Raw genomic sequence first — 23,956 nt, forward strand, 5'->3', positions numbered from 1 at the left:
CTGTGTGATCCTGCCTCCTCCACACTCTCACAATCCACACCCTAACCACTCGCTGTGTGACCCTGCGTCCTCCACACTCTCACACAGTCCATTCCACACCCTAACCCCTCGCTGTGTGACCCTGCCTCCTCCACACTCTCACACAGTCCATTCCACACCCTAACCCCTCGCTGTGTGATCCTGCCTCCTCCACACTCTCACAGTCCACACCCTAACCACTCTCTGTGTGACCCTGCGTCCTCCACACTCTCACACAGTTCATTCCACACCCTAACCACTCGCTGTGTGACCCTGCCTCCTCCACACTCACACAGTCCACACCCTAACCACTCGCTGTGTGACCCTGCCTCCTCCACACTCTCACACAGTCCATTCCACACCCTAACCACTCGCTGTGTGACCCTGCCTCCTCCACACTCTCACACAGTCCATTCCACACCCTAACCACTCGCTGTGTGACCCTGCCTCCTCCACACTCTCACACAGTCCATTCCACACCCTAACCCCTCGCTGTGTGACCCTGCCTCCTCCACACTCTCAGACAGTCCATTCCACACCCTAACCACTCGCTGTGTGACCCTGCCTCCTCCACACTCTCACACAGTCCATTCCACACCCTAACCCCTCGCTGTGTGACCCTGCCTCCTCCACACTCTCACACAGTCCACACCCTAACCACTCGCTGTGTGACCCTGCCTCCTCCACACTCTCACACAGTCCATTCCACACCCTAACCACTCGCTGTGTGACCCTGCCTCCTCCACACTCTCACACAGTCCATTCCACACCCTAACCACTCGCTGTGTGACCCTGCCTCCTCCACACTCTCACACAGTCCATTCCACACCCTAACCACTCGCTGTGTGACCCTGCCTCCTCCACACTCTCACACAGTCCATTCCACACCCTAACCACTCGCTGTGTGACCCTGCCTCCTCCACACTCTCACACAGTCCACACCCTAACCACTCGCTGTGTGACCCTGCCTCCTCCACACTCTCACACAGTCCACACCCTAACCCTCGCTGTGTGACCCTGCCTCCTCCACACTCTCACACAGTCCATCCCACACCCTAACCACTCGCTGTGTGACCCTGCTTCCTCCACACTCTCACACAGTCCACACCCTAACCACTCGCTGTGTGACCCTGCCTCCTCCACACTCTCACACAGTCCACACCCTAACCACTCGCTGTGTGACCCTGCCTCCTCCACACTCTCACACAGTCCACACCCTAACCCCTCACTGTGTGACCCTGCCTCCTCCTCACTCTCACACAGTCCATTCCACACCCTAACCACTCGCTGTGTGACCCTGCCTCCTCCACACTCTCACACAGTCCATTCCACACCCTAACCCTCGCTGTGTGACCCTGCCTCCTCCACACTCTCACACAGTCCATTCCACACCCTAACCACTCGCTGTGTGACCCTGCCTCCTCCACACTCTCACACAGTCCATTCCACACCCTAACCACTCGCTGTGTGACCCTGCCTCCTCCACACTCTCACACAGTCCATTCCACACCCTAACCACTCGCTGTGTGACCCTGCCTCCTCCACACTCTCACGCAGTCCACACCCTAACCACTCGCTGTGTGACCCTGCCTCCTCCCACACTCTCTCACAGTCCACACCCTAACCCCTCGCTGTGTGACCCTGCGTCCTCCACACTCTCACACAGTCCATTCCACACCCTAACCAGTCGCTGTGTGACCCTGCCTCCTCCACACTCTCACACAGTCCATTCCACACCCTAACCACTCGCTGTGTGACCCTGCCTCCTCCACACTCTCACACAATCCATTCCACACCCTAACCACTCGCTGTGTGACCCTGCCTCCTCCACACTCTCACACAGTCCATTCCACACCCTAACCACTCGCTGTGTGACCCTGCGTCCTCCACACTCTCACACAGCCCATTCCACACCCTAACCAGTCGCTGTGTGACCCTGCCTCCTCCACACTCTCACACAGTCCACACCCTAACCACTCGCTGTGTGACCCTGCCTCCTCCACACTCTCACACAGTCCATTCCACACCCTAACCCCTCGCTGTGTGACCCTGCCTCCTCCACACTCTCACACAGTCCATTCCACACCTAACCCCTCGCTGTGTGACCCTGCCTCCTCCACACTCTCACACAGTTCATTCCACACCCTAACCACTCGCTGTGTGACCCTGCCTCCTCCACACTCTCGCACAGTCCACACCCTAACCACTCGCTGTGTGACCCTGCCTCCTCCACACTCTCACACAATCCATTCCACACCCTAACCACTCGCTGTGTGACCCTGCCTCCTCCACACTCTCACACAGTCCACACCCTAACCCCTCACTGTGTGACCCTGCCTCCTCCACACTCTCACACAGTCCACACCCTAACCACTCGCTGTGTGACCCTGCCTCCTCCACACTCTCACACAGTCCATTCCACACCCTAACCACTCGCTGTGTGACCCTGCCTCCTCCACACTCTCACACAGTCCATTCCACACCCTAACCACTCGCTGTGTGACCCTGCCTCCTCCACACTCTCACACAGTCCATCCCACACCCTAACCACTCGCTGTGTGACCCTGCCTCCTCCACACTCTCACACAGTCCATTCCACACCCTAACCCCTCGCTGTGTGACCCTGCCTCCTCCACACTCTCACACAGTCCATTCCACACCCTAACCACTCGCTGTGTGACCCTGCCTCCTCCTCACTCTCACACAGTCCATTCCACACCCTAACCACTCGCTGTGTGACCCTGCCTCCTCCACACTCTCGCACAGTCCACACCCTAACCACTCGCTGTGTGACCCTGCCTCCTCCACACTCTCACACAATCCATTCCACACTCTAACCCCTCGCTGTGTGACCCTGCCTCCTCCACACTCTCACACAGTCCATTCCACACCCTAACCACTCGCTGTGTGACCCTGCCTCCTCCACACTCTCACACAGTCCATTCCACACCCTAACCACTCGCTGTGTGACCCTGCCTCCTCCACACTCTCACACAGTCCATCCCACACCCTAACCACTCGCTGTGTGACCCTGCCTCCTCCACACTCTCTCACAGTCCATTCCACACCCTAACCACTCGCTGTGTGACCCTGCCTCCTCCACACTCTCACACAGTCCATTCCATACCCTAACCACTCGCTGTGTGACCCTGCCTCCTCCACACTCTCACACAGTCCATTCCACACCCTAACCACTCGCTGTGTGACCCTGCCTCCTCCACACTCTCACACAGTCCATTCCACACCCTAACCACTCGCTGTGTGACCCTGCCTCCTCCACACTCTCACACAGTCCATTCCACACCCTAACCCCTCGCTGTGTGACCCTGCCTCCTCCACACTCTCACACAGTCCATTCCACACCCTAACCACTCGCTGTGTGACCCTGCCTCCTCCACACTCTCACACAGTCCATTCCACACCCTAACCACTCGCTGTGTGACCCTGCCTCCTCCACACTCTCACACAGTCCACACCCTAACCACTCGCTGTGTGATCCTGCCTCCTCCACACTCTCACACAGTCTCTCCCTCTGCGCTGTGATAACCAGCGTCACATCCTGCCCTCTCCCCATGACTTCCCCAGAGCTTGGCGGAGATTGAGGGCAATCCCTGTGCTCCTGGGCATGTGCCCTCCCAGAACCCAACGCAATCCCCAGTCCTGCTCCACGCGAAGCTTTGTGTAAATCGCTCCATTCACTTCCTGAGCCTTCTGCAGGAGACAGAAACCATCAGAGTCGGCTTGTTGTGGGTGCCCTTGATTGTCAGGATCAGGCAGGGAGGAGGGGGACAGGGAGGGGGACAGGGAGTGAGGGAGGGCGGGTATGGAGGGAGGCGGCACGGAGGGAGGGAGGGGTAGGGTGGGACAAGGGGACAGGGAGGGAGGGAGACGGGGGGACTGGGAGGGAGGGAGATGGGACAGGGGAGGGAGCTGGGACAGGGAGGGAGGGCGGGGGACAGGGAGGGAGGGAGATGGGACAGGGAGGGAGGCAGGGGGACAGGGAGGGCGGGAGATGGGACAGGGGAGGGAGGGAGATGGGACAGGGAGGGAGCTGGGACAGGAGGGAGATGGGACAGGGAGGGAGGGAGATGGGACAGGAGGGCAGGGGACAGGGAGGGAGGGAGATGGGACAGGGGGACAGGGAGGGGAGGGAGATGGGACAGGGAGGGAGCTGGGACAGGCAGGGAGGCGGGGACAGGGAGGGAGGGAGATGGGACAGGGAGGGAGGGAGGGGGACAGGGAGGGAGGGAGATGGGGGAGGGGAGGGAGGGAGGGGGACGGGCAGCCAGGCAGACCAACCCTGCCACAGTGAACCCTCTTCAACGTATTGCCATGGAAGGTGAGAGTCTGCTAACTCTGTCTCTCTCTCTGCTAGGCGATGACTTTGTGGCCAATCCATGTTACATTTCTGCCTCTACGTCAACGTCCTCTTATCCATCTTGGCCTGGTTGACGTCCATTCTGCTGCTACAGCCTCGGGTAGGTGAGGGAGGGAGGGGAGATGAGGGAGGGAGGGGAGTTGAGGGAGAGAGGGGAGGTGAGGGAGAGAGAAGAGGTGAGGGAGAGAGGGAGAGGGGTTGAGGGAGGGAGGGGAGAGGAGCGAGGGAGGGAGAGAGGGTTGAGGGAGGGAGGGGAGGTGAGCGAGGGAGGGAGGGGAGTTGAGGGAGGGAGGGGGAGGTGAGGGACGGAGGGAGAGATGTGAGGGAGGGGAGGTGAGGATGGGAGGGAGGAGGGGAGGTGAGGCTGAGAGGAGGGGAGGGAGGGTGGGGAGGCTGGGAGGGAGGGAGGAGAGGCTGGAAAGGAGGGAGAGGGGAGGGATGGAGGTGAAGCGGGGAGGGAGGGAGGGGAGGCTGGGATGGAGGGAGAGAAGTTGGAGGGGGAGGCTGGGAGGGAGCGAGGCGGGGAGGGAGGGGGAGGGAGGTGGGGAGGGGTGGCGGGGGGGTGGGGGTTGCAGGGAGAGGCGGTGGGCCATGCGGAGGGGGGGTTGCAGGGATGGAAGTGGGGAGGAGGGGGGTGCAGGGAGGGGCAGGGGGGGAGGAGGGGGTGGGGGGGGAGGGTGGGGAGGAGGGGGGTGCCGGGAAGGGGGGGGGGTGCCGGGAAGGGGGGGGTGCCGGTGGAGGGGGGGGGGGGGGGGGGTTGACGGGGGGAGGGGGGTGCCGGGAAGGGGGGGGTTGCCGGGGGAGGGGGGGGTGCCGGGAAGGGGGGTGTGTGTGCCGGGAAGGGGGGGGGGTGCCGGGAAGGGGGGTGTGTGCCGGGAAGGGGGTGTGTGCCGGGAAGGGGGGGGGGTGCCGGGGGGGGGGGGGTGGCGGGAGGAGGGTGGGGGGGGGTTGACGGGGGGAGGGGGGTGCCGGGAAGGGGGGGGTGTGTGCCGGGAAGGGGGGGGGGTGTGTGCCGGGAAGGGGGGGGGGTGCCGGGAAGGGGGTGTGTGCCGGGAAGGGTTGACGGGGGGGAGGGCGGGGGGGGGGGAGTTGTCCTCGCCATTCCAGTCCTCACGATCTTTTCCTTGTCCAGTTTGACCGAGCTGGAACAGAAGCAGAAACTCTTTCTTTTGGGGACAGTCACTTTCTTCTCTGTCACCGAGATCATCAGAATCTACTGCGGCCTTCTCGGCAACAAGGGCAAGGTAGCCAATCAGAGTGACCCGCAAAACCCCCTCTCCATATCCCACTGTTCCCCAGTGTGTCCCCTCTCCATATCCCACTGTTCCCAGTGTGTCCCCTCTCCATATCCACTGTTCCCCAGTGTGTCCCCTCTCTATATCCCACTGTTCCCCAGTGTGTCCCTCTCTATATCCCACTGTTCCCCAGTGTGTCCCTCTCTATATCCCACTGTTCCCCAGTGTGTCCCTCTCTATATCCCACTGTTCCCCAGTGTGTCCCTCTCTATATCCCACTGTTCCCCAGTGTGTCCCCTCTCCATATCCCACTGTTCCCCAGTGTGTCCCCCTCTCTATATCCCACTGTTCCCCAGTGTGTCCCTCTCCATATCCCACTGTTCGCCAGTGTGTCCCTCTCTATATCCCACTGTTCCCCAGTCCGTCCCCTCTCTATTTCCCTCTGTTCCCCAGTGTGTCCCCTCTCTATATCCCACTGTTCCCCAGTGTGTCCCTCTCTATATCCCACTGTTCCCCAGTCCGTCCCCTCTCTATACCCCCACTGTTCCCCAGTGTGTCCCTCTCTATATCCCACTGTTCCCCAGTGTGTCCCTCTCTATATCCCACTGTTCCCCAGTGTGTCCCTCTCTATATCCCACTGTTCCCCAGTGTGTCCCCTCTCCATATCCCACTGTTCCCCAGTGTGTCCCCTCTCTATATCCCACTGTTCCCCAGTGTGTCCCTCTCTATATCCCACTGTTCCCCAGTCCGTCCCCTCTCTATATCCCACTGTTCCCCAGTGTGTCCCTCTCTATATCCCACTGTTCCCCAGTGTGTCCCTCTCTATATCCCACTGTTCCCCAGTCCGTCCCCTCTCTATATCCCCCACTGTTCCCCAGTGTGTCCCCTCTCTATATCCCACTGTTCCCCAGTGTGTCCCCTCTCCATATCCCACTGTTCCCCAGTGTGTCCCTCTCTATATCCCACTGTTCCCCAGTGTGTCCCTCTCTATATCCCACTGTTCCCCAGTGTGTCCCTCTCTATATCCCACTGTTCCCCAGTGTGTCCCTCTCTATATCCCACTGTTCCCCAGTGTGTCCCTCTCTATATCCCACTGTTCCCCAGTGTGTCCCTCTCTATATCCCACTGTTCCCCAGTGTGTCCCTCTCTATATCCCACTGTTCCCCAGTGTGTCCCCTCTCTATATCCCACTGTTCCCCAGTCCGACGCTCTCTCTATCCCACTGTTCCCTAGTCCGTGCCCTCTCTCTATCCCACTGTTCCCCAGTCTGTCCCCTTTCTATATCCCACTGTTCCCCAGTGTGTCCCTCTCTCTATCCCACTGTTCCCCAGTCCGTCCCCTCTCCATATCCCACTGTTCCCCAGTGTGTCCCTCTCTATATCCCACTGTTCCCCAGTCCGTCCCCTCTCTATATCCCACTGTTCCCCAGTGTGTCCCTCTCTATATCCCACTGTTCCCCAGTGTGTCCCCTCTCTATATCCCACTGTTCCCCAGTGTGTCCCCCTCTCTATATCCCACTGTTCCCCAGTCCGTCCCCTCTCTATATCCCACTGTTCCCCAGTCCGTCCCCTCTCTATATCCCACTGTTCCCCAGTGTGTCCCCTCTCTATATCCCACTGTTCCCCAGTGTGTCCCCTCTCTATATCCCACTGTTCCCCAGTGTGTCCCCTCTCTATATCCCACTGTTCCCCAGTGTGTCCCCTCTCTATATCCCACTGTTCCCCAGTCCGTCCCCTCTCTATATCCCACTGTTCCCCAGTCCGTCCCCTCTCTATATCCCACTGTTCCCCAGTGTGTCCCTCTCTATATCCCACTGTTCCCCAGTGTGTCCCTCTCTATATCCCACTGTTCCCCAGTGTGTCCCCTCTCTATATCCCACTGTTCCCCAGTCCGTCCCCTCTCCATATCCCACTGTCCCCAGTCTGTCCCCTCTCTAAACCCCACTGTTCCCCTGTGTGTCCCTCTCTATACCCCACTGTTCCCCTGTGTGTCCCCTCTCTATATCCCACTGTTCCACAGTGTGCCCCTCTCTATAACCCACTGTTCGCCAGTGTGTCCCTCTCTATATCCCACTGTTCCCCAGTCCGTCCCCTCTCTATATCCCACTGTTCCCCAGTGTGTCCCCTCTCTATATCCCACTGTTCCCCAGTGCGTCCCCTCTCTATATCCCACTGTTCCACAGTGTGTCCCCTCTCTATATCCCACTGTTCCACAGTGTGTCCCCTCTCTATATCCCACTGTTCCCCAGTGTGTCCCCTCTCTATATCCCACTGTTCCCCAGTGTGTCCCCTCTCTATATCCCACTGTTCCCCAGTCCGTCCCCTCTCTTTATCCCACTGTTCCCCAGTGTGTCCCCTCTCTATATCCCACTGTTCCCCAGTGTGTCCCCTCTCCATATCCCACTGTTCCCCAGTCCGACCCTCTCTATATCCCACTGTTCCCCAGTGTGTCCCCTCTCCATATCCCACTGTTCCCCAGTGTGTCCCTCTCTATATCCCACTGTTCCCCAGTGTGTCCCCTCTCTGTATCCCACTGTTCCCCAGTGTGTCCCCTCTCTATATCCCACTGTTCCCCAGTCCGACCCTCTCTATATCCCACTGTTCCCCAGTGTGTCCCCTCTCTATATCCCACTGTTCCCCAGTGTGTCCCCTCTCTATATCCCTCTGTTCCCCAGTCCGTCCCCTCTCTATATCCCACTGTTCCCCAGTGTGTCCCCTCTCCATAGCCCACTGTTCCCCAGTCCGACCCTCTCTATATCCCACTGTTCCCCAGTGTGTCCCCTCTCCATATCCCACTGCTCCCCAGTGTGTCCCCTCTCTATATCCCACTGTTCCCCAGTGTGTCCCCTCTCTGTATCCCACTGTTCCCCAGTGTGTCCCCTCTCTATATCCCACTGTTCCCCAGTCCGACCCTCTCTATATCCCACTGTTCCCCAGTCCGTCCCCTCTCTATATCCCACTGTTCCCCAGTGTGTCCCCTCTCTATATCCCTCTGTTCCCCAGTCCGTCCCCTCTCTATATCCCACTGTTCCCCAGTGTGTCCCCTCTCTATATCCCACTGTTCCCCAGTGTGTCCCCTCTCTATATCCCACTGTTCCCCAGTGTGTCCCCTCTCTGTATCCCACTGTTCCCCAGTGTGTCCCTCTCTATATCCCTCTGTTCCCCAGTCCGACCCTCTCTATATCCCACTGTTCCCCAGTGTGTCCCCTCTCTATATCCCACTGTTCCCCAGTGTGTCCCCTCTCTATATCCCTCTGTTCCCCAGTCCGTCCCCTCTCTATATCCCACTGTTCCCCAGTCCGACCCCTCTCTATATCCCACTGTTCCCCAATGTGTCCCTCTCCATATCTCACTGTTCCCCAGTCTGTCCCCTCTCTATATCCCACTGTTCCCCAGTGTGTCCCTCTCTATATCCCTCTGTTCCCCAGTGTGTCCCCTCTCTATATCCCACTGTTCCCCAGTCCGTCCCCTCTCTATATCCCACTGTTCCCCAGTGTGTCCCCTCTCTATATCCCACTGTTCCCCAGTGTGTCCCTCTCTATATCCCTCTGTTCCCCAGTGTGTCCCCTCTCTATATCCCACTGCTCCCCAGTGTGTCCCCCTCTATATCCCACTGTTCCCCAATCCGTCCCCTCTCTATATCCCACTGTTCCCCAGTGTGTCCCTCTCTATATCCCACTGTTCCCCAGTCCGTCCCCTCTCTCTATCCCACTGTTCCCCAGTCCGTCCCCTCTCTATATCCCACTGTTCCCCAGTGTGTCCCTCTCTTTATCCCACTGTTCCCCAGTCCGTCCCCTTTCTATATCCCACTGTTCCCCAGTGTGTCCCTCTCTTTATCCCACTGTTCCCCAGTCCGTTCCCTCTCTATATCCCACTGTTCCCCAGTGTGTCCCCTCTCTATATCCCACTGTTCCCCAGTGTGTCCCCTCTCTATATCCCACTGTTCCCGAGTCCGTCCCCTCTCTATATCCCACTCTTCCCCAGTCCGTCCCCTCTCTATATCCCACTGTTCCCCAGTGTGTCCCCTCTCTATATCCCACTGTTCCCCAGTGTGTCCCCTCTCTATATCCCACTTTTCCCCAGTGTGTCCCCTCTCTCTATCCCACTGTTCCCCAGTGTGTCCCTCTCTATATCCCACTGTTCCCCAGTCCGTCCCCTCTCTGGATCCCACTGTTCCCCAGTGTGTCCCTCTCTATATCCCACTGTTCCCCAGTCCGTCCCCTCTCTATATCCCACTGTTCCCCAGTGTGTCCCTCTCTATAACCCACTGTTCCCCAGTCCGTCCCCTCTCTATATCCCACTGTTCCCCAGTGTGTCCCCTCTCTATATCCCACTGTTCCCCAGTGTGTCCCCTCTCTATATCCCACTGTTCCCCAGTGTGTCCCTCTCTATAACCCACTGTTCCCGAGTCCGTCCCCTCTCTATATCCCACTGTTCCCCAGTCCGTCCCCTCTCTATATCCCACTGTTCCCCAGTGAGTCCCTCTCTATAACCCACTGTTCCCCAGTGTGTCCCTCTCTATATCCCACTGTTCCCCAGTCCGTCCCCTCTCTATATCCCACTATTCCCCAGTGTGTCCCATCTCTATATTCCACTGTTCCCCAGTGTGTCCTCTCTATATCCCACTGTTACCCAGTGTGCCCCTCTCTATATCCCACTGTTCCCCAGTGTGTCCCTCTCTATAACCCACTGTTCCCCAGTGTGTCCCCTCTCTATATCCCACTGTTCCCCAGTGTGTCCCCTCTCTATATCCCACTGTTCCCCAGTGTGTCCCCTCTCTGTATCCCACTGTTCCCCAGTGTGTCCCTCTCTATATCCCTCTGTTCCCCAGTCCGACCCTCTCTATATCCCACTGTTCCCCAGTGTGTCCCCTCTCTATATCCCACTGTTCCCCAGTGTGTCCCCTCTCTATATCCCTCTGTTCCCCAGTCCGTCCCCTCTCTATATCCCACTGTTCCCCAGTCCGACCCCTCTCTATATCCCACTGTTCCCCAATGTGTCCCTCTCCATATCTCACTGTTCCCCAGTCTGTCCCCTCTCTATATCCCACTGTTCCCCAGTGTGTCCCTCTCTATATCCCTCTGTTCCCCAGTGTGTCCCCTCTCTATATCCCACTGTTCCCCAGTCCGTCCCCTCTCTATATCCCACTGTTCCCCAGTGTGTCCCCTCTCTATATCCCACTGTTCCCCAGTGTGTCCCTCTCTATATCCCTCTGTTCCCCAGTGTGTCCCCTCTCTATATCCCACTGTTCCCCAGTGTGTCCCTCTCTATATCCCACTGTTCCCCAATCCGTCCCCTCTCTATATCCCACTGTTCCCCAGTGTGTCCCTCTCTATATCCCACTGTTCCCCAGTCCGTCCCCTCTCTCTATCCCACTGTTCCCCAGTCCGTCCCCTCTCTATATCCCACTGTTCCCCAGTGTGTCCCTCTCTTTATCCCACTGTTCCCCAGTCCGTCCCCTTTCTATATCCCACTGTTCCCCAGTGTGTCCCTCTCTTTATCCCACTGTTCCCCAGTCCGTCCCCTCTCTATATCCCACTGTTCCCCAGTGTGTCCCCTCTCTATATCCCACTGTTCCCCAGTGTGTCCCCTCTCTATATCCCACTTTTCCCCAGTGTGTCCCCTCTCTATATCCCACTGTTCCCCAGTGTGTCCCTCTCTATATCCCACTGTTCCCCAGTCCGTCCCCTCTCTGGATCCCACTGTTCCCCAGTGTGTCCCTCTCTATATCCCACTGTTCCCCAGTCCGTCCCCTCTCTATATCCCACTGTTCCCCAGTGTGTCCCTCTCTATAACCCACTGTTCCCCAGTCCGTCCCCTCTCTATATCCCACTGTTCCCCAGTGTGTCCCCTCTCTATATCCCACTGTTCCCCAGTGTGTCCCCTCTCTATATCCCACTGTTCCCCAGTGTGTCCCTCTCTATATCCCACTGTTCCCCAGTCCGTCCCCTCTCTCTATCCCACTGTTCCCCAGTCCGTCCCCTCTCTATATCCCACTGTTCCCCAGTGTGTCCCTCTCTTTATCCCACTGTTCCCCAGTCCGTCCCCTTTCTATATCCCACTGTTCCCCAGTGTGTCCCTCTCTTTATCCCACTGTTCCCCAGTCCGTCCCCTCTCTATATCCCACTGTTCCCCAGTGTGTCCCCTCTCTATATCCCACTGTTCCCCAGTGTGTCCCCTCTCTATATCCCACTGTTCCCGAGTCCGTCCCCTCTCTATATCCCACTGTTCCCCAGTCCGTCCCCTCTCTATATCCCACTGTTCCCCAGTGTGTCCCCTCTCTATATCCCACTGTTCCCCAGTGTGTCCCCTCTCTATATCCCACTTTTCCCCAGTGTGTCCCCTCTCTATATCCCACTGTTCCCCAGTGTGTCCCTCTCTATATCCCACTGTTCCCCAGTCCGTCCCCTCTCTGGATCCCACTGTTCCCCAGTGTGTCCCTCTCTATATCCCACTGTTCCCCAGTCCGTCCCCTCTCTATATCCCACTGTTCCCCAGTGTGCCCCTCTCTATATCCCACTGTTCCCCAGTGTGTCCCTCTCTATAACCCACTGTTCCCCAGTGTGTCCCCTCTCTATATCCCTCTGTTCCCCAGTGTGTCCCCTCTCTATATCCCACTGTTCCCCAATGTGTCCCTCTCTATAACCCACTGTTCCCCAGTGTGTCCCATCTCTATATCCCACTGTTCCCCAGTGTGTCCCCTCTCTATATCCCACTGTTCCCCAGTGTGTCCCTCTCTATAACCCACTGTTCCCCAGTGTGTCCCATCTCTATATCCCACTGTTCCCCAGTGTGTCCCCTCTCTATATCCCACTGTTCCCCAGTGTGTCCCCTCTCTATATCCCACTGTTCCCCAGTGTGTCTCTCTCTATATCCCTCTGTTCCCCAGTGTGTCCCCTCTCTATATCCCACTGTTCCCCAGTCCGTCCCCTCTCTATAACCCACTGTTCCCCAGTGTGTCCCTCTCTATATCCCACTGTTCCCCAGTGTGTCCCATCTCTATATCCCACTGTTCCCCAGTGTGTCCCCTCTCTATATTCCACAGTTCCCCAGTCCGTCCCTCTCTATATCCCACTGTTCCCCAGTGTGTCCCCTCTCTATATCCCACTGTTCCCCAGTGTGTCCCTCTCTATATCCCACTGTTCCCCAGTGTGTCCCTCTCTATACCCCACTGTTCCCCTGTGTGTCCCTCTCTATATCCCACTGTTCCCCAGTGTGTCCCCTCTCTATATCCCACTGTTCCCCAGTGTGTCCCTCTCTATATCCCACTGTTTCCCAGTGTGTCCCTCTCTATATCCCACTGTTCCCCAGTCCGTCCCCTCTCTATATCCCACTGTTCCCCAGTCCGTCCCCTCTCTATATCCCACTGTTCCCCAGTGTGTCCCCTCTCTATATCCCACTGTTCCCCAGTGTGTCCCTCTCTATATCCCACTGTTCCCCAGTGTGTCCCCTCTCTATATCCCACTGTTCCCCAGTCCGTCCCCTCTCTATATCCCACTGTTCCCCAGTCCGACGCTCTCTCTATCCCACTGTTCCCCAGTCCGTGCCCTCTCTCTATATCCCCCTGTTCCCCAGTGTGTCCCCTCTCTATATCCCACTGTTCCCCAGTCTGTCCCCTTTCTATATCCCACTGTTCCCCAGTGTGTCCCTCTCTCTATCCCACTGTTCCCCAGTCCGTCCCCTCTCCATATCCCACTGTTCCCCAGTGTGTCCCTCTCTATATCCCACTGTTCCCCAGTGTGTCCCCTCTCTATATCCCCCTGTTCCCCAGTGTGTCCCCTCTCTCTATCCCACTGTTCCCCAGTGTGCCCCTCTCTATATCCCACTGTTCCCCAGTCCGTCCCCTCTCCATATCCCTCTGTTCCCCAGTGTGTCCCTCTCTATATCCCACTGTTCCCCAGTCCGTCCCCTCTCTATATCCCACTGTTCCCCAGTGTGTCCCTCTCTATATCCCACTGTTCCCCAGTGTGTCCCCTCTCTATATCCCACTGTTCCCCAGTGTGTCCCCTCTCTATATCCCACTGTTCCCCAGTGTGTCCCCTCTCTATATCCCACTGTTCCCCAGTCCGTCCCCTCTCTATATCCCACTGTTCCCCAGTCCGTCCCCTCTCTATATCCCACTGTTCCCCAGTGTGTCCCTCTCTATATCCCACTGTTCCCCAGTGTGTCCCTCTCTATATCCCACTGTTCCCCAGTGTGTCCCCTCTCTATATCCCACTGTTCCCCAGTGTGTCCCCTCTCTATATCCCACTGTTCCCCAGTGTGTCCCCTCTCCATATCCCACTGTTCCCCAGTGTGTCCCCTCTCTATATCCCACTGTTCCCCAGTCCGTCCCCTCTCTATATCCCACTGTTCCCCAGTCCGTCCCCTCTCTATATCCCACTGTTCCCCAGTGTGTCCCTCTCTATATCCCACTGTTCCCCAGTGTGTACCTCTCTATATCCCACTGTTCCCCAGTGTGTCCCCTCTCTATATCCCACTGTTCCCCAGTCCGACGCTCTCTCTATCCCACTGTTCCCCAGTCCGTGCCCTCTCTCTATCCCACTGTTCCCCAGTCTGTCCCCTTTCTATATCCCACTGTTCCTCAGTGTGTCCCTCTCTCTATCCCACTGTTCCCCAGTCCGTCCCCTCTCCATATCCCACTGTTCCCCAGTGTGTCCCTCTCTATATCCCACTGTTCCCCAGTCCGTCCCCTCTCTATATCCCACTGTTCCCCAGTGTGTCCCTCTCTATATCCCACTGTTCCCCAGTGTGTCCCCTCTCTATATCCCACTGTTCCCCAGTGTGTCCCCTCTCTATATCCCACTGTTCCCCAGTCCGTCCCCTCTCTATATCCCACTGTTCCCCAGTCCGTCCCCTCTCTATATCCCACTGTTCCCCAGTGTGTCCCCTCTCTATATCCCACTGTTCCCCAGTGTGTCCCCTCTCTATATCCCACTGTTCCCCAGTGTGTCCCCTCTCTATATCCCACTGTTCCCCAGTGTGTCCCCTCTCTATATCCCACTGTTCCCCAGTCCGTCCCCTCTCTATATCCCACTGTTCCCCAGTCCGTCCCCTCTCTATATCCCACTGTTCCCCAGTGTGTCCCTCTCTATATCCCACTGTTCCCCAGTGTGTCCCTCTCTATATCCCACTGTTCCCCAGTGTGTCCCCTCTCTATATCCCACTGTTCCCCAGTCCATCCCCTCTCCATATCCCACTGTCCCCAGTCTGTCCCCTCTCTATACCCCACTGTTCCCCTGTGTGTCCCTCTCTATACCCCACTGTTCCCCTGTGTGTCCCCTCTCTATATCCCACTGTTCCACAGTGTGCCCCTCTCTATAACCCACTGTTCGCCAGTGTGTCCCTCTCTATATCCCACTGTTCCCCAGTCCGTCCCCTCTCTATATCCCACTGTTCCCCAGTGTGTCCCCTCTCTATATCCCACTGTTCCCCAGTCCGTCCCCTCTCTATATCCCACTGTTCCCCAGTGTGTCCCCTCTCTATATCCCACTGTTCCCCAGTGTGTCCCCTCTCTATATCCCACTGTTCCCCAGTGTGTCCCTCTCTATAACCCACTGTTCCCGAGTCCGTCCCCTCTCTATATCCCACTGTTCCCCAGTCCGTCCTCTCTCTATATCCCACTGTTCCCCAGTGAGTCCCTCTCTATAACCCACTGTTCCCCAGTGTGTCCCTCTCTATATCCCACTGTTCCCCAGTCCGTCCCCTCTCTATATCCCACTATTCCCCAGTGTGTCCCATCTCTATATTCCACTGTTCCCCAGTGTGTCCTCTCTATATCCCACTGTTACCCAGTGTGCCCCTCTCTATATCCCACTGTTCCCCAGTGTGTCCCTCTTTATAACCCACTGTTCCCCAGTGTGTCCCCTCTCTATATCCCTCTGTTCCCCAGTGTGTCCCCTCTCTATATCCCACTGTTCCCCAATGTGTCCCTCTCTATAACCCACTGTTCCCCAGTGTGTCCCATCTCTATATCCCACTGTTCCCCAGTGTGTCCCCTCTCTATATCCCACTGTTCCCCAGTGTGTCCCTCTCTATAACCCACTGTTCCCCAGTGTGTCCCATCTCTATATCCCACTGTTCCCCAGTGTGTCCCCTCTCTATATCCCACTGTTCCCCAGTGTGTCCCCTCTCTATATCCCACTGTTCCCCAGTGTGTCTCTCTCTATATCCCTCTGTTCCCCAGTGTGTCCCCTCTCTATATCCCACTGTTCCCCAGTCCGTCCCCTCTCTATAACCCACTGTTCCCCAGTGTGTCCCTCTCTATATCCCACTGTTCCCCAGTGTGTCCCATCTCTATATCCCACTGTTCCCCAGTGTGTCCCCTCTCTATATTCCACAGTTCCCCAGTCCGTCCCTCTCTATATCCCACTGTTCCCCAGTGTGTTCCCTCTCTATATCCCACTGTTCCCCAGTGTGTACCTCTCTATATCCCACTGTTCCCCAGTGTGTCCCTCTCTATACCCCACTGTTCCCCTGTGTGTCCCTCTCTATATCCCACTGTTCCCCAGTGTGTCCCCTCTCTATATCCCACTGTTCCCCAGTGTGTCCCTCTCTATAGCCCACTGTTTCCCAGTGTGTCCCTCTCTATATCCCACTGTTCCCCAGTCCGTCCCCTCTCTATATCCCACTGTTCCCCAGTCCGTCCCCTCTCTATATCCCACTGTTCCCCAGTGTGTCCCCTCTCTATATCCCACTGTTCCCCAGTGTGTCCCTCTCTATATCCCACTGTTCCCCAGTGTGTCCCCTCTCTATATCCCACTGTTCCCCAGTCCGTCCCCTCTCTATATCCCACTGTTCCCCAGTCCGACGCTCTCTCTATCCCACTGTTCCCCAGTCCGTGCCCTCTCTCTATATCCCCCTGTTCCCCAGTGTGTCCCCTCTCTATATCCCACTGTTCCCCAGTCTGTCCCCTTTCTATATCCCACTGTTCCCCAGTGTGTCCCTCTCTCTATCCCACTGTTCCCCAGTCCGTCCCCTCTCCATATCCCACTGTTCCCCAGTGTGTCCCTCTCTATATCCCACTGTTCCCCAGTGTGTCCCCTCTCTATATCCCCCTGTTCCCCAGTGTGTCCCCTCTCTCTATCCCACTGTTCCCCAGTGTGCCCCTCTCTATATCCCACTGTTCCCCAGTCCGTCCCCTCTCCATATCCCACTGTTCCCCAGTGTGTCCCTCTCTATATCCCACTGTTCCCCAGTCCGTCCCCTCTCTATATCCCACTGTTCCCCAGTGTGTCCCTCTCTATATCCCACTGTTCCCCAGTGTGTCCCCTCTCTATATCCCACTGTTCCCCAGTGTGTCCCCTCTCTATATCCCACTGTTCCCCAGTGTGTCCCCTCTCTATATCCCACTGTTCCCCAGTCCGTCCCCTCTCTATATCCCACTGTTCCCCAGTCCGTCCCCTCTCTATATCCCACTGTTCCCCAGTGTGTCCCTCTCTATATCCCACTGTTCCCCAGTGTGTCCCTCTCTATATCCCACTGTTCCCCAGTGTGTCCCCTCTCTATATCCCACTGTTCCCCAGTGTGTCCCCTCTCTATATCCCACTGTTCCCCAGTGTGTCCCCTCTCTATATCCCACTGTTCCCCAGTGTGTCCCCTCTCTATATCCCACTGTTCCCCAGTCCGTCCCCTCTCTATATCCCACTGTTCCCCAATCCGTCCCCTCTCTATATCCCACTGTTCCCCAGTGTGTCCCTCCCTATATCCCACTGTTCCCCAGTGTGTCCCTCTCTATATCCCACTGTTCCCCAGTGTGTCCCCTCTCTATACCCCACTGTTCCCCAGTCCGACGCTCTCTCTATCCCACTGTTCCCCAGTCCGTGCCCTCTCTCTATCCCACTGTTCCCCAGTCTGTCCCCTTTCTATATCCCACTGTTCCCCAGTGTGTCCCTCTCTCTATCCCACTGTTCCCCAGTCCGTCCCCTCTCCATATCCCACTGTTCCCCAGTGTGTCCCTCTCTATATCCCACTGTTCCCCAGTCCGCCCCCTCTCTATATCCCACTGTTCCCCAGTGTGTCCCTCTCTATATCCCACTGTTCCCCAGTGTGTCCCCTCTCTATATCCCACTGTTCCCCAGTGTGTCCCCTCTCTATATCCCACTGTTCCCCAGTCCGTCCCCTCTCTATATCCCACTGTTCCCCAGTCCGTCCCCTCTCTATATCCCACTGTTCCCCAGTGTGTCCCCTCTCTATATCCCACTGTTCCCCAGTGTGTCCCCTCTCTATATCCCACTGTTCCCCAGTGTGTCCCCTCTCTATATCCCACTGTTCCCCAGTGTGTCCCCTCTCTATATCCCACTGTTCCCCAGTCCGTCCCCTCTCTATATCCCACTGTTCCCCAGTCCGTCCCCTCTCTATATCCCACTGTTCCCCAGTGTGTCCCTCTCTATATCCCACTGTTCCCCAGTGTGTCCCTCTCTATATCCCACTGTTCCCCAGTGTGTCCCCTCTCTATATCCCACTGTTCCCCAGTCCGTCTTCTCTCCATATCCCACTGTCCCCAGTCTGTCCCCTCTCTATACCCCACTGTTCCCCTGTGTGTCCCTCTCTATACCCCACTGTTCCCCTGTGTGTCCCCTCTCTATATCCCACTGTTCCACAGTGTGCCCCTCTCTATAACCCACTGTTCGCCAGTGTGTCCCTCTCTATATCCCACTGTTCCCCAGTCCGTCCCCTCTCTATATCCCACTGTTCCCCAGTGTGTCCCCTCTCTATATCCCACTGTTCCCCAGTGTGTCCCCTCTCTATATCCCACTGTTCCACAGTGTGTCCCCTCTCTATATCCCACTGTTCCACAGTGTGTCCCCTCTCTATATCCCACTGTTCCCCAGTGTGTCCCCTCTCTATATCCCACTGTTCCCCAGTGTGTTCCCTCTCTATATCCCACTTTTCCCCAGTCCGTCCCCTCTCTTTATCCCACTGTTCCCCAGTGTGTCCCCTCTCTATATCCCACTGTTCCCCAGTGTGTCCCCTCTCCATATCCCACTGTTCCCCAGTCCGACCCTCTCTATATCCCACTGTTCCCCAGTGTGTCCCCTCTCCATATCCCACTGTTCCCCAGTGTGTCCCTCTCTATATCCCACTGTTCCCCAGTGTGTCCCCTCTCTGTATCCCACTGTTCCCCAGTGTGTCCCCTCTCTATATCCCACTGTTCCCCAGTCCGACCCTCTCTATATCCCACTGTTCCCCAGTGTGTCCCCTCTCTATATCCCACTGTTCCCCAATGTGTCCCCTCTCTATATCCCTCTGTTCCCCAGTCCGTCCCCTCTCTATATCCCACTGTTCCCCAGTGTGTCCCCTCTCCATATCCCACTGTTCCCCAGTCCGACCCTCTCTATATCCCACTGTTCCCCAGTGTGTCCCCTCTCCATATCCCACTGTTCCCCAGTGTGTCCCCTCTCTATATCCCACTGTTCCCCAGTGTGTCCCCTCTCTGTATCCCACTGTTCCCCAGTGTGTCCCCTCTCTATATCCCACTGTTCCCCAGTCCGACCCTCTCTATATCCCACTGTTCCCCAGTCCGTCCCCTCTCTATATCCCACTGTTCCCCAGTGTGTCCCCTCTCTATATCCCTCTGTTCCCCAGTCCGTCCCCTCTCTATATCCCACTGTTCCCCAGTGTGTCCCCTCTCTATATCCCACTGTTCCCCAGTGTGTCCCCTCTCTATATCCCACTGTTCCCCAGTGTGTCCCCTCTCTATATCCCACTGTTCCCCAGTGTGTCCCCTCTCTGTATCCCACTGTTCCCCAGTGTGTCCCTCTCTATATCCCTCTGTTCCCCAGTCCGACCCTCTCTATATCCCACTGTTCCCCAGTGTGTCCCCTCTCTATATCCCACTGTTCCCCAGTGTGTCCCCTCTCTATATCCCTCTGTTCCCCAGTCCGTCCCCTCTCTATATCCCACTGTTCCCCAGTCCGACCCCTCTCTATATCCCACTGTTCCCCAATGTGTCCCTCTCCATATCTCACTGTTCCCCAGTCTGTCCCCTCTCTATATCCCACTGTTCCCCAGTGTGTCCCTCTCTATATCCCTCTGTTCCCCAGTGTGTCCCCTCTCTATATCCCACTGTTCCCCAGTCCGTCCCCTCTCTATATCCCACTGTTCCCCAGTGTGTCCCCTCTCTATATCCCACTGTTCCCCAGTGTGTCCCTCTCTATATCCCACTGTTCCCCAGTGTGTCCCCTCTCTATATCCCACTGTTCCCCAGTGTGTCCCTCTCTATATCCCACTGTTCCCCAATCCGTCCCCTCTCTATATCCCACTGTTCCCCAGTGTGTCCCTCTCTATATCCCACTGTTCCCCAGTCCGTCCCCTCTCTCTATCCCACTGTTCCCCAGTCCGTCCCCTCTCTATATCCCACTGTTCCCCAGTGTGTCCCTCTCTTTATCCCACTGTTCCCCAGTCCGTCCCCTCTCTATATCCCACTGTTCCCCAGTGTGTCCCTCTCTTTATCCCACTGTTCCCCAGTCCGTCCCCTCTCTATATCCCACTGTTCCCCAGTGTGTCCCCTCTCTATATCCCACTGTTCCCCAGTGTGTCCCCTCTCTATATCCCACTGTTCCCGAGTCCGTCCCCTCTCTATATCCCACTGTTCCCCAGTCCGTCCCCTCTCTATATCCCACTGTTCCCCAGTGTGTCCCCTCTCTATATCCCACTGTTCCCCAGTGTGTCCCCTCTCTATATCCCACTTTTCCCCAGTGTGTCCCCTCTCTATATCCCACTGTTCCCCAGTGTGTCCCTCTCTATATCCCACTGTTCCCCAGTCCGTCCCCTCTCTAGATCCCACTGTTCCCCAGTGTGTCCCTCTCTATATCCCACTGTTCCCCAGTCCGTCCCCTCTCTATATCCCACTGTTCCCCAGTGTGTCCCTCTCTATAACCCACTGTTCCCCAGTCCGTCCCCTCTCTATATCCCACTGTTCCCCAGTGTGTCCCCTCTCTATATCCCACTGTTCCCCAGTGTGTCCCCTCTCTATATCCCACTGTTCCCCAGTGTGTCCCTCTCTATAACCCACTGTTCCCGAGTCCGTCCCCTCTCTATATCCCACTGTTCCCCAGTCCGTCCCCTCTCTATATCCCACTGTTCCCCAGTGTGTCCCTCTCTATATCCCACTGTTCCCCAGTCCGTCCCCTCTCTAGATCCCACTGTTCCCCAGTGTGTCCCTCTCTATATCCCACTGTTCCCCAGTCCGTCCCCTCTCTATATCCCACTGTTCCCCAGTGTGTCCCTCTCTATAACCCACTGTTCCCCAGTCCGTCCCCTCTCTATATCCCACTGTTCCCCAGTGTGTCCCCTCTCTATATCCCACTGTTCCCCAGTGAGTCCCTCTCTATAACCCACTGTTCCCCAGTGTGTCCCTCTCTATATCCCACTGTTCCCCAGTCCGTCTCCTCTCTATATCCCACTATTCCCCAGTGTGTCCCATCTCTATATCCCACTGTTCCCCAGTGTGTCCTCTCTATATCCCACTGTTACCCAGTGTGCCCCTCTCTATATCCCACTGTTCCCCAGTGTGTCCCTCTGACCTACCGGGGGAAGGCCCTAGCGGCCAGGTCTCTGGCACTGAGTCTGGCTCTGGGGCTCAGAAGGGAAGGGGGGAGAATAGTAAAGCAATAGTTGTAGGAGATTCAATGGTTAGGGGAATAGATGGGAGATTCTGTGGTCGCGAGCGAGACTCCCGGAAGGTATGTTGCCTCCCGGGTGCCAGGGCCAGGGATGTCTCGGATCGGGTCTTCAGGATCCTTAAGGGGGAGGGTGAGCAGCCAGAAGTCGTGGTGCACATTGGTACCAACGACATAGGTAGGAAAAGGGGTGTGGAGGTAATAAACAAGTTTAGGGAGTTAGGCTGGAAGTTAAAAGCCAGGACAGACAGAGTTGTCATCTCTGGTTTGTTGCCGGTGCCACGTGATAGCGAGGCTAGGAATAGGGAGAGAGTGCAGTTGAACACGTGGCTGCAGGAATGGTGTAGGAGGGAGGGCTTCAGGTATTTGGATAATTGGAGCGCATTCTGGGGAAGGTGGGACCTGTACAAGCAGGACGGGTTGCATCTGAACCAGAGGGGCACCAATATCCTGGGAGGGAGGTTTTCTAGTACTCTTCGGGAGGGTTTAAACTAATTTGGCAGGGGAATGGGAACCGGATTTGTAGTCCAGCAACTAAGGTAGCCGATATTCAGGACGCCAAAGCGTGTAATGAGGCAGTGGGGAAGGGAACACTGACAAAGGAGAGTACTTGCAGGCACGGAGAGGGGTTGAAGTGTGTATACTTCAACGCAAGAAGCATCAGGAATAAGGTGGGTGAACTTAAGGCATGGATCGGTACTTGGGACTACGATGTGGTGGCCATCACGGAAACTTGGATAGAAGAGGGGCAGAAATGGTTGTTGGAGGTCCCTGGTTATAGATGTTTCAATAAGATTAGGGAGGGTGGTAAAAGAGGTGGGGGGGTGGCATTATTAATTAGAGATAGTATAACAGCTGCAGAAAGGCAGTTTGAGGAGTATCAGCCTACTGAGGTAGTATGGGTTGAAGTCAGAAATAGGAAAGGAGCAGTCACCTTGTTAGGAGTTTTCTATAGGCCCCCCAATAGTAGCAGAGATGTGGAGGAACAGATTGGGAAACAGATTTTGGAAAGGTGCAGAAGTCATAGGGTAGTAGTTATGGGCGACTTTAACTTCCCAAATATTGAGTGGAAACTCTTTAGATCAAATAGTTTGGATGGGGTGGTGTTTGTGCAGTGTGTCCAGGAAGCTTTTCTAACGCAGTATGTAGATTGTCCGACCAGAGGAGGGGCAATATTGGATTTAGTACTGGGTAATGAGCCAGGGCAAGTGATAGATTTGTTAGTGGGGGAGCATTTTGGAGATAGTGACCACAATTCTGTGACTTTCACTTTAGTAATGGAGAGGGATAGGTACGTGCAACAGGGCAAGGTTTACAATTGGGGGAAGGGTAAATACGATGTTGTCAGACAAGAATTGAAGTGCATAAGTTGGGAACATAGGCTGGCAGGGAAGGACACAAATGAAATGTGGAACTTGTTCAAGGAACAGGTGCTACGTGTCCTTGATATGTATGTCCCTGTCAGGCAGGGAAGAGATGGTCGAGTGAGGGAACCATGGTTGACAAGAGAGGTTGAATGTCTTGTTAAGAGGAAAAAAGTGACTTATGTAAGGCTGAGGAAACAAGGTTCAGACAGGGCATTGGAGGGATACAAGATAGCCAGGAGGGAACTGAAGAAAGGGATTAGGAGAGCTAAGAGAGGGCATGAACAATCTTTGGCGAGTAGGATCAAGGAAAACCCCAAGGCCTTTTACACATATGTGAGAAATATGAGAATGACCAGAGCGAGGGTAGGTCCGATCAAGGACAGTAGCGGGAGATTGTGCATTGAGTCTGAAGAGATAGGAGAGGTCTTGAACGAGTACTTTTCTTCTGTATTTACAAATGAGAGGGGCGATATTGTTGGAGAGGACAGTGTGAAACAGATTGGTAAACTCGAGGAAATACTTGTTAGGAAGGAAGATGTGTTGGGCATTTTGAAAAACTTGAGGATAGACAAGTCCCCCGGGCCTGACGGGATATATCCAAGGATTCTATGGGAAGCAAGAGATGAAATTGCAGAGCCGTTGGCAATGATCTTTTCGTCCTCACTGTCAACAGGGGTGGTACCAGGGGATTGGAGAGTGGCGAATGTCGTGCCCCTGTTCAAAAAAGGGAATAGGGATAACCCTGGGAATTACAGGCCAGTTAGTCTTACTTCGGTGGTAGGCAAAGTAATGGAAAGGGTACTGAAGGATAGGATTTCTGAGCATCTGGAAAGACACTGCTTGATTAGGGATAGTCAGCACGGATTTGTGAGGGGTAGGTCTTGCCTTACAAATCTTATTGAATTCTTTGAGGAGGTGACCAAGCATGTGGATGAAGGTAAAGCAGTGGATGTAGTGTACATGGATTTTAGTAAGGCATTTGATAAAGTTCCCCATGGTAGGCTTATGCAGAAAGTAAGGAGGCATGGGATAGTGGGAAATTTGGCCAGTTGGATAACGAACTGGCTAACCGATAGAAGTCAGAGAGTGGTGGTGGATGGCAAATATTCAGCCTGGATCCCAGTTACCAGTGGCGTACCGCAGGGATCAGTTCTGGGTCCTCTGCTGTTTGTGATTTTCATTAATGACTTGGATGAGGGAGTTGAAGGGTGGGTCAGTAAATTTGCAGATGATACGAAGATTGGTGGAGTTGTGGATAGTAAGGAGGGCTGTTGTCGGCTGCAAAGAGACATAGATAGGATGCAGAGCTGGGCTGAGAAGTGGCAGATGGAGTTTA

The 23,956-nt window shown here is 55.8% G+C and overlaps 1 long non-coding RNA gene across 1 annotated transcript in view; it reads left to right on the forward strand.

Annotated features, from left to right (window-relative positions):
- The first annotated feature begins 5,534 nt into the window (after positions 1-5,534).
- LOC140411540 (uncharacterized) overlaps positions 5,535-23,956 on the forward strand; it is a 94,295-nt gene continuing 75,873 nt past the window's right edge. Inside the window, exon 1 of the long non-coding RNA XR_011940854.1 lies at positions 5,535-5,640. This is a non-coding gene — a long non-coding RNA (uncharacterized lncRNA). The remainder of the gene's footprint in view (positions 5,641-23,956) is intronic.

Source organism: Scyliorhinus torazame, chromosome 4, assembly GCF_047496885.1.
Source record: "Scyliorhinus torazame isolate Kashiwa2021f chromosome 4, sScyTor2.1, whole genome shotgun sequence".
NCBI classification, from domain to species: Eukaryota; Metazoa; Chordata; class Chondrichthyes; order Carcharhiniformes; family Scyliorhinidae; genus Scyliorhinus; species Scyliorhinus torazame.